We start from the raw sequence: 10,706 nt of genomic DNA on the forward strand, positions 1-10,706 counted from the left end.
TAGGACAAGGGACATACCTGAGTAAACATATTATTATTATTATTATCCAATTTGTAGGTCACGTCCAAGCGAGACACCAAATTGGTGTCCACGACGCCCTTCTTTGTAAGACAAGGGCACCTCAACGCAACGATATGACTACTAAATCTACGAACACATACATACTCTACCCCCTGTAACTTTTTAGGAGGAAACACATGCTCTTGACCATTAGACCCACTCAAACTATAAAGAGGGAAACAAGTTAAAAAATAAAACCAAATAAATTCAAAAAAAATTAAAAAAGAAACCTTAAAAATGTGGTAATTTGTTGAAAGGCTGGCTTCTCCATCATGTGACCAGCTGTCCATGGGAACGGCAGCTATGTATATTTCAACGAAAAGTTTCCTCCAAACCCTAGAACTCCAAACCCTAATCTAAAACCCTAATTCAAAATCTCTTGCTCCGTCGTCTTTTATAGGGCAAGTCTATTGCGGATTTTCTTTTCTCACCTGTAAGCCGGCGGAAAGAAGAAGCTCTGCGTGTTGAGAAGAAACTCTACCGTTCCAAGATGAGGGCCAAGGTAAGATCGATTGTGGGTTTTGTTTGTTAGATCTACCGGATGGTTTTGCGCTTTTGATATCTTTTGAAACACCAAACTATGGATAGAGATTGAAATGCTTAATTTATATTGACAGTGGAAGAAGAAGCGCATGAGGCGTCTGAAGAGGAAGCGGAGAAAGATGAGGCAGAGATCTAAGTAGAAGTAGATTAATAGATGAGCATTGGATTGGATGCAGAGGAATGTTATCGTTAATCTAGTTAATGGATTGCTCTGTGCACCAATGAGTCCGTTAGGGTTTCTATTTGTTTTCTTTTGTTGAAATTTTAGACAATATATCTATCGCGACTGTTTATTTGGCTGCCATTGACATTTAATATTAGCTAACTCCTGTCAACGAGGATTATTTTGCCGAATATTCTTTGATGGGTTATAAAATGTGTGGAACATACGCATTACCAAATATGCGTTTTTTAATTTCTATTTTCCTTTTAAATGCATCTGTTATTGGAAGAGTTTGCACTTATAAGACCTAGATATATGGGTTGTATATATTAAAATGTCTTGGAAATTTATGGTACATATGAGATCTGAGTATTTTTTCTACGGGGCCCAAGAAAGTGGATTTTAAATATGCTTTTTAGTGAAACCAATATCTGTCTTATTTTGTTCAGATCTTATTAGGACAACAATTAGGGTTTTATGCCATCTCGATGGTTTGTGTCTTTTTGGCAAGTTAATTTTCAATTATGCAAAGAGGGTTACATATGTCACATACATAGCCTTGCTCCCAAGTGGCTTCCCATTAGGGAAGCCAAACCACGGAAAACATGAGAGAATTAGTGTAGAAATGAGCTGTGTCGAGACAATGTCCTAACAACCAGAGAGGGTTTTGGAGGAACCTGATTAATCTTGCATTTAGTTATTTAATAAAATAATAATTCTAAATATTGCTTTTTGTTATTTTACAGTATATTATTAATTCAGTGCAACAGTTCTATAAATTTAATATTACTATGAATGTTTTTAGCAAATAAGTAGACTGTACATCGAGATTTTGCTGATATATGAAATATCCTGGGCTTAATATTCTTAGTGGTCTTTGGCTTTTGCTAGTTCAGTTTCATATTAAATTTACTCTTGTTGAGTATGTGTCCATCACGGTACACGAGTACTGGTGCTTGTAGAATATTCTGGAGATACTTTTTTTGCAATGCAGTTTACTCTTATATAAGATATGAGGCTTTTGGAGGGTATTCCAAGGCCATTATTTTTTAATTTAATGATCATAGGTTGCCTTTCAAAAGGAAATTTATATAAATCTTTCTTATCAGAATAATGCAGATTATTGTAAATTTATTAAGTATTTAGTTGTAACAAAGCTTTCATAATTGTATGACGCAATTGTATTCCAAAGCCTTTCACATCTTTGATATCTCATTTATATTTATGAACGGTTAGATGTGATCTCTCATAAAATAGATGATTGCAAGTGTAATTCAGATTTGCCCCTTTTCGTTAAACAGTAATTGTCGCTTCTACCTCTACCTCGGCCCGCGTAGGTCTGTTTTGGATTTAATCTCAGACGGCGCTTTATCCCGCGCAGGTATGTTTTGGATTTAATCTCGGACGGTTCTTTATCTTGGGTTAGTGGTGAATTTTATGAGATGGTAGACATCTAGGGTTTCTTTCGAAACAAACAGCTAATGTTCAATGTTCATAAATATTGTTTTATAGGTTTGGACTAATTTTTTATGAAAATACTTTTAATCCTTTTCTTTCCATGGCATGATTAGTCATCCTGCTTAAATGGTTCACTATTATGGGATCTGGGAAGGCCTCTAGAAAGTTCTGGTTATTGGGGACGGTTATTGGGGGCAAGTCCCAGAGGTGATGCCTCTCAGAAGGTTCTGGTTATTGGGGACCGTTATTGTGCAAGCCCCCACAAGTCTTAGAGGTGATGGTGATGATTACTTATATGTGACCCGACAAGTCTTAGAGGTGATGGTGATGATTACTTTTATTAGAGTTCCAATTTCACTTCATTCTTCATCCTTGTGACCAACACCTGATTCTGACCGAGTACCGTGTACTACTCAAATTCATAAAAAAAATGGTCAGTTGTGACTAATGAAAATGGTGGATATGGTAGTCGATTAACGGCTTAAACTGTGTATACATAAATCTCAAAAATGGTATCTAACATCAGGGTTGGAGATTGAGCCTGGGTATCTGGAACGGAAGAACAGTTTATTTACAACTTTTGGTGTCTTGTATCATGTTCCAAGCTGTACCATGTCGTGTATGATGACTAGGAAGCATTTCAATTGTTTTTGGACGATTACTGCTTTATAACATCTGTTACTATTCTTGCACGTCTGATACAATTTTCTATATTCAGAAAGAGTTTGCAATTAGGCATCCAATAGTAATTTACGAGGAACACTTTATAGGCCTTCGGTAGTTTTTTGTTTTCTTTATTTTTCTTTGCCATGCGGCCGTCTTTTTGTTATTTGCCTTGTTTTACTGGGTTCTTGATTTCAATCTATGCTTAATATCAGGTTGTTGAACATGGGCATGGGCATACGATGGAATTGGATGTACTTTTTGTTCAATTCTGCTGGTTAATATCTAGGTTTTTTTAAATTATAGATTTTTTTTCTTCTTATTTTGTTGTTAAATTGGAAGTAGAAGGGGATCAGAGGGATGGAAAGCGAGGATATGTTCAATAATAATGTCCCTTTTAACCTGGCCCTTCAACTGGTTAGCCCTGTCAACAAAATGCCTTTTAATGTGCTTCATCACTTATGTGCCTTGCTCTCTTTGCTGCTGAGTTTTTCGTTCATTAGTTAGTCCCTCTCATGTGTTTCTTGTTGGCCACTAGTTTAAATTGATTTACCTGAAATGGAAAAGGTGTTTGCCATCGAAATGTAGGCTATGCTGTGTTATCGCATTGTGCTTAGGTGTTTGCCATCGAAATGTAGGCTATGCTGTGTTATCGCACTGTGCTTAGGTGTCTGGACTTGTTGACAGTTCATGGAGACAGTCAAAAGTTTTAATATAGAAAACGTACTAGACTTTTCAATCAATAAAATTTATTGTCCCTTGTTGGACTTGCATTTAACTAATTGTATGTATGCATCAAAATTTTCAAGATGTTTGGCAGGACGAAGCTTGAGAGTGAAGGACAAATGATTGATGGTAGTGTGCTTAATGTTTACCAGATGCGACTGAAGTAGCACTACTACAATGTTGGTCTGATAAGATGTTTATGAATGATTGATTGTGACCCCGATTTATTCTTGTGAACATAACAATGCGAGCTCCAGGTCCGAGCCATGGGAAGATGTTTCCATTCCATGATGGCAGTTATTGTGTAAAAAGTTTGTAACATAAAAATTGAGGTGCCAATAATTTAGTCTCACCGGCCAATGCAAAACACCAGCAGAGCTATGCTTTTATGATAATTAAAAAATATATGCCCTAATTATGAAAATGAGACTCAAATTAATACATCTGCCACTGTCTCAGGGCAACATAGACGTAAATTAGTAGATTCAGTAGTTCTGTAAATGGTAGGCCTATGGTTTGTCTGTTCGATAACATGGATCTATGTGGAAAATAACTTTTGTGTTGTGCAAACCTTCTTAGCCTTGCTTATCATTAACAAGGCAGAATTGCATTCACATCCCCATTCTAATCTTACTAATTGTGACTTTAATTTTGATTCGTTTCTTGTGTACACTTTTTTCTCCAAATTGTGTCCTATCTCGAGTTATTTAATGAATCTCGCTAGTCACCTATTTGAGGGTGATCTCTACTAGCAACGTTGTCCTTTTGGCCCGTTAATGGCTCTTCCTCGTCTACTTGATCTGCCCAAGAAATTACTTGTTCAATCTTACTTTTTGGAGAAACATTGAGAAACATGGATGAGGCATTGTTTTTAGTAGGTTATCCTCTATTGAAATTGGGACCGTGGATTGCTTATGACTTCTTATGCTTGTCCATTTTTTGCGTCATGCTTGTTCTCGGCCTTGTATTGGGGTTGTTCTTCATCCTTAAAAATGTGTGTTCTTTCTTGATGCCTTTACCATTTGTGTCTCTAACTATTTTTTTGGGTTGTTTGTGTGTTGGATGCCTCCCACCATTTGTGCATCCAACTATTTTTTGTTGGGTTTTTTTGTGTATTGATTGTTTTCATGGACTCAAGGTAGTTTTTAAATGTGCTTTGTCTCATAATGCACTCGACACCAAAAGTAAATATTCTCATAATTGAGCTTTGGAACTCGTAAGTAATTTGTGCTCTTTCAAATTTAGTTATGCTAGAAAACCTTTTATAAAATCCATCTCCACAGATATGAGTTTATGTCGGGTTTGAGATAATCTTGTTTTTGGGTTGCGGCAATGGAAGACTTCAATTGCATCACCAATATAGCCTTGAGCAAAATGGAAGACTCCAATTGCATCCCCAATATAGCCTCAAGCAAAAAGAGATTCCATAGATGTAGGGGCAGATTTAGAAATTTGACCCGAACAAGAGTAGAAGTATTTGATGTTGTAAGAGGATTGGATGAGGGGGACATGGTTGCATACAAAACCATTGAGGGGGACCATGGTTGCATAAACAACCTATAGCATCCTATCATTTAGCTTTTTAAACATCACAAAAAAAAGCCATGGGGTAAATGATAAATATTCAATTTCTTCAAAGAAAAGGGGCTTCCAATTCTTTGAGGTCCATGGATGGAGGTTGGCTAAATGTGGTTATAGACCATTGAATCTCCTAATTAAATCTCTTTTCAAAAAACAAGAGCATCAATAATGGCTTTTGTTCCTAATGGAACTCTGATCGCAAAGGTTTCTTGAACCACTATAATGTGATGTAGAGAACTAGATCCATAGCTAACAACATCCACTAGATCCATAACTAACAACATCCTTAAAAGACTAATGCATTACTAGAAGGGGGGTGCTTTCAAACAAATCTGTTGCCATGGGAACATCTTTAAAAGAGTGAAGCATTATTAGAAGGGGGTGCTTACAAACTTGGTGAAAAGAACTTGTTGCCACTGGAACTTGAGTAGATGGAGAATAGAGAGAGATCTAAAACTAGAATTTGAAATAATGAATCTTGTAGGAACTGACATCAATAGGGGAGTCTATTAGAGAGGGTGGAGAGATGGGAGTGGTCGATTAGGGTCAAAATCTAGTCGACGAAGAGAGACATTGTTGTAGTTGTGGGTGCATTGCTCATCTTTGCATTTAAATAAGGTATGCTTTCTTGATGGTCCCCTTTAGGACTTTTTGTTTGGGTGTGTGGGATGGTGTATTGTTGGTCCTTTTTGGTAGTGTTTAGGAATGGGTTCTATAACCAAAAGTCCTTTTATTTTTTCTCCATGTTTTTATTGTGTATGTTTGTCTTTGACGTTGGATATGAAGTTGTGGTTTGTGGTGGATTGCATATACAATGAAATATAAGGAGGTTGCATAGATAAGAAATAGTGCTTCAATGCAATGGTTGATTTATTGTGGAGTGAATGTGAGCTTGCTTGTCCTCCATCTTATTGCATGTCAGGGATATGATTAATAAACTAATTATTAAACTTCTTAGTTGGGGCTCTCTTGGGCACCAATTTCTCTACCAAAATTTGCATAGAAAAGTAGAGTTAATCCAAAACATGAGATTGAAAAGAATATAAATAATAAGCGCAATGAAACTTGTGGTAGCAATCAAACCAAGATATTTCACCTAGTTGCTTTGATTCATGCCAAGATGCTCGACTCTTTGTATTTGTTAGGTGAAATGAGCCAATAAATGATTAAATACCTTGTTTTGTGAACAATGTCTATAATTTTTTCTTGTATTTTATCTCAGATTGGTTGTAAATGTTGGTGCACAATTGTGTATAAATTCCAACATGCATGATCTTCTTTGATAATGGATGGGGGTAGCCACAAGGGAGTGGTATTTCCTTCTCAAAGAATGACTAGTTGTTGAGTGAATATGCTTCCTTCATGGTCTACTTCTTTGTAGGACTTTTGTGTGGTTGTGTGGTGGATGGTGGAGGGATACCCCTTTGTGGTAGTGTCTAGGCATAAACGTCTTTCTCCTTGTTTTTCTTGTGTATGCTCTCTCCCACATTCTATATGAAGTGTGGTTTGTAGCGGATTACATACAAAATGAAACATTAGGGAGTTGCACACACGAGAAATAGCCCTGCAATATAATGGTTGATTTAGTGGAATGAATGTGTGCATGCTTGTCCTTCCTCTTCTTATCACATGTGGGGAATATGAGTAATAAACGAGCTTATAAGTGATTTGATATATTATTTAATGCATAAATAACGTGTGCTTGCTTGTCCTTCCCTTGTTGCAGGTGGGGCATATGAGTAATAAAAAAAATTATAAGTGATATGATATATTATTTAGTGCAGAAATAACTTCTTTGACTCTAAAAGCTTCAAGGATTAGGTATCATTTGCCCACAAAAATGTTGTATAGGGGGGGTTGTTGGTTAAATTTGATAGAATATCTTAGGGTTGCTTCTTGCTATTGTGGTTGGATTTTGAGCCACCCTTCATTTAAATGCATTGTGGTAGGGGGCGGGTCTAGTGAGAATTGTGTAGGGAGTACAAAATCATTTGTTATGCCAATAGTAAGTGGTCTTTGCGAGGGTAGTGGCACTTGCACTAACATAATTTGGCGTCTTCCTCTTCAAGGGATGTGTTGGTGGTGTTTGTGAAGAAAAAATGAGTAAGGTAAGTGAATGATAAAAAATATATAATAAAGAGGTCAATGATTAGAAAAAAACAATGTTGTTTGGTGTCTAGGAATATGTTATAGAAGTTTAAAATCTTCTCGTGTACTATTGCACATTTGTTGCATTACCATAGAAGTTTGACACACCATGATTCTTATTTTGATGGGGTGTACACGAGGGAAGTGTCACTTCTATAAACATAATGGCTTATTGATTGTTAAATGAAAATCACTTTGTGCTTGATGTCTCCTTGCTTGTTGATGGGATGTTGTGGTTGGGGATTTTTATCAACAATAGATAAGGTAATAATCAATGGAATACATTATGTTTCATTGTTAATGTACATTGGTTTTAAGGTTTGGCCTTAAAGACTATAAAAGACTCAGTGTATGAAGATACTTGTGATGATGTTGGTGGTTATAGATAATATTGCTTTTTTTATTTGTAGCCATCGTGAATTAGTAACTTGTAGTAATTTGGGCAATGCCCAAGCCCAAACCATTGACTGTAGCCACTATAACTCCAAGAGTATATGCAACAACTTGCAATTAAACATGCCCATAATTAATGTAATGATTGATTGGTTAAGGGATTAATATGTGTTTTTCCTCCCCCGGATGCGGGTGATCGCTAGCCACGTGACACACAAGGCTCGTCCAAAGGGCATGTGTCCGCCCGGACGAGCCAAGCATGACAGAAGGACACGCATACACTCTACTACCCTTCAGCATTTAAGGAGGGGAATTAAGACGGTTGACAGAGAAGTCCTGTCGACCATCAAGGCGATTCTTGAGAAGCGCATCATGGCGCTTCATAACAACCTTCTCCAGGCCATTATTACGCCATTTCTCGCTGCAACTGGTTCGTTCTCGCCGGAGGTGACGGAGGTTCTGAAAGTTGATTGTGAATGTGAGTGTGATGCTGCGGAGGAGTGGGGCAATTGGCAAGCTCACAAGCAAGCCAATTGCGCCTCTGAGAATTTGGTAACGCCTCTCTGTATGCGCCTTTCGTTAGCTCCTGCTCTGGTTTCGTTAGCATGTGAGGGCACTCGGAGCTTCAGCTCGTATCCGCGTCCATTGTTCAGTCCTGTTCTGGCTTTGTTAGAAAGTGTGGAGGCTCAGAGTCTCAGCCCTCAATCAAACATTAAGAAAGAGGGTCAAGGCTCTGCTGCCACTGCTCTCGGCAATTGGGAAACTCAAACTTGGTCTGGCAGCATTTCTAGGCCGATTCCGCTGTTTCACAGTGGAATTAAGCGCTCTGCTCATAAGACCAGCATGCAGCGTAATAGGGGAAGAGGCAGCGGCGGCAGGGGTGGGTATAGTGGCAGAGCCCCCTCGACTTCCTCCTCAATTGAGGAATCCTCTGAACGCAGAAGGCCGAGGGGAAGGCCCCCGGGCAGAGGCAGAATGGGGGAACAGCCTGTGCGCATGGATTGTGGGCACACGGAACACCCAATGGTGCGTTACCGCCTCCCCTGCACCTTAGCTAATTCCACTTTCTTTGTGACTGTCTCTGTTGAGCATTGTAGCAATCCCTGGGAAGATGAGGATGACATCCCTCGGGCCAACCCTCCGCGTGTTCCTGGGATTGTTCCCATGGTGGATATGGAATTCCCTGCTGTTGAGATGATGAGGCCCTTACATGACCCGGGAGCAACCCTGAGAGAGCCTGTTGGTGACTCAGGCGCTGGCCCAAGCGACCGTGGAGCGCGCAACCTTGGCAAAGCTATCCTTCAGCCTCCACGCTGCAAGGCAGAAGATGAGCCGCAGACCACTGACGAAGATTGACATGCCCAGCTCGCACTCCAGGTTCTACAGCAAGAATTTTTCTCAGTCAGCTTCCTATGCGGTTATATATGAGTCTGTCACTCTGTCTCTATGTAATGGTGTCGGTTTTATGTTATCTCTGTTCCATGTCGCTGTTCTGCAAGTGTATATGTCCATGTGTCAGCTGCATGAATGTGGCTCTAAGTCTTTATCCATGTGTCCATGTGTCAATGTGTCCTATGTGTCAAGTGTCTACTGTCTGTCCGCGGACAAATTTTACAGGGCCGCAGCCCTGTTGTAATTTTCACAATGTAACTCTGCTCTTGCTGTAATATAATAGTTTAGTATTACTTAGAAAAAAAAAATAAAAAAATATGTGTTTTTCCTCCAATGCCACTTCTATGGGAGGAAGTCACATGAATGAGTGAGAAATAACAAGATATGTTCTATTCGAGTGCATGTATGAATAATACACATTTGATACACTATTAGACATTTTGAAATAGGTTTAATGACTTCAAATTTTTTCTTCCTTTTTATTAACATTGTTTTTTTTCACTCTAGTAGTAAAGGTGTTGTTTAGAAGTGGTTCTGCCATTTTGGTCTCATTCTCTATTTTTGTAAAACTTTATTTATTGCAAATTTCTCATCTTTGGAAACTAATGTTTCAAATGCCTTGTTGGTGCTCATCGGTGATATGCTTGCACTTAACCATTACTTCATGGAATGGTCAAAAGTCATTTAGGTTTCCAAAACTTCGTAGGTAAAGCTTGGTCATAGTCTTGTTTATCTTGTCTCATGTCCATTTACATGCTAACAAACTCTTTTGTTTAGAGAGTAATCTTGTGTTCTTTGTCCCATTGTTCCCTTTGTATCTCCTAGATGAATTTGATTGGCTAAGTGTTCTGGCTCCTCTTACGCTTAGAACTTGTTTGTAAGCTAGTGAAAATTGCAGGCTCACTTCTTCAAATTGAAGAACTTTATTTAGAAAGGTATCCCGCGCTCCTAAGCTGCAAGTGTTCTCCCATGAAGTTAGCCAACCAATTTGTTGTTCCTCTTGACTCTTTGTAGTGCTTCACTTGGTCTTGCAAGGATGCAACCTCTTTGCGTAATTGATCAAACTCCTTTTCTTCTTCCTTGGCTTATTCAAATGAAGCTGAGAAAAAGTAACACTCGCTGTCACTAATCCAATTGTCTAGCCTTATTGGTGTCTAGGATGGCTTCTTCCGAGGTACAAATGACTTCATAATCAACATATATTTTGTGCTTTCTTTGTGTAATCACCTCTTCCTATCATAGGCAAGCGTCTCAAGGTTTTCCACATCATCCATTTGTGGTGGAATAGATTAGTCTCCTAAGGAAAGGATATTCTCCAAGCTCCTTAGAGTGCGCACTTTTTCCATCACTATGTCCACTCATGTGAATGACATTATGGGCCCTTAAGGATTGATTGAGTCCTTTGGTGTTAGTAGCTTCTCTTGTGGAGATCTTTGTCCCTTGGGTTTTCCTCCAAGGTCATTGTTCGTTCATTTTAGGTGGAAGCTCTTACTTGGTCAATGCCCTCTTCTTTTTGTTCAATCACATTAGATGTTTCAATACTTGTTATTGCCTTGCTATTGGTGTCCTAACCTTTGTT

At 38.6% G+C, this 10,706-nt stretch overlaps 1 long non-coding RNA gene across 1 annotated transcript; it reads left to right on the plus strand.

Moving 5' to 3' along the window:
• The first annotated feature begins 240 nt into the window (after positions 1 to 240).
• Positions 241 to 1,018, plus strand: LOC149162985 (uncharacterized). Its single transcript, XR_016261961.1, has 2 exons — positions 241 to 562; positions 678 to 1,018. It is a non-coding gene; the product is annotated as an uncharacterized LOC149162985 (long non-coding RNA).
• The last annotated feature ends 9,688 nt before the right edge of the window (positions 1,019 to 10,706 follow it).

The sequence above is a fragment of the Pinus tabuliformis genome, chromosome 5_2 (genome assembly GCF_031772625.1).
Source record: "Pinus tabuliformis cultivar Carrire ecotype Pingquan chromosome 5_2, CPIR1, whole genome shotgun sequence".
NCBI lineage: Eukaryota > Viridiplantae > Streptophyta > Pinopsida > Pinales > Pinaceae > Pinus > Pinus tabuliformis.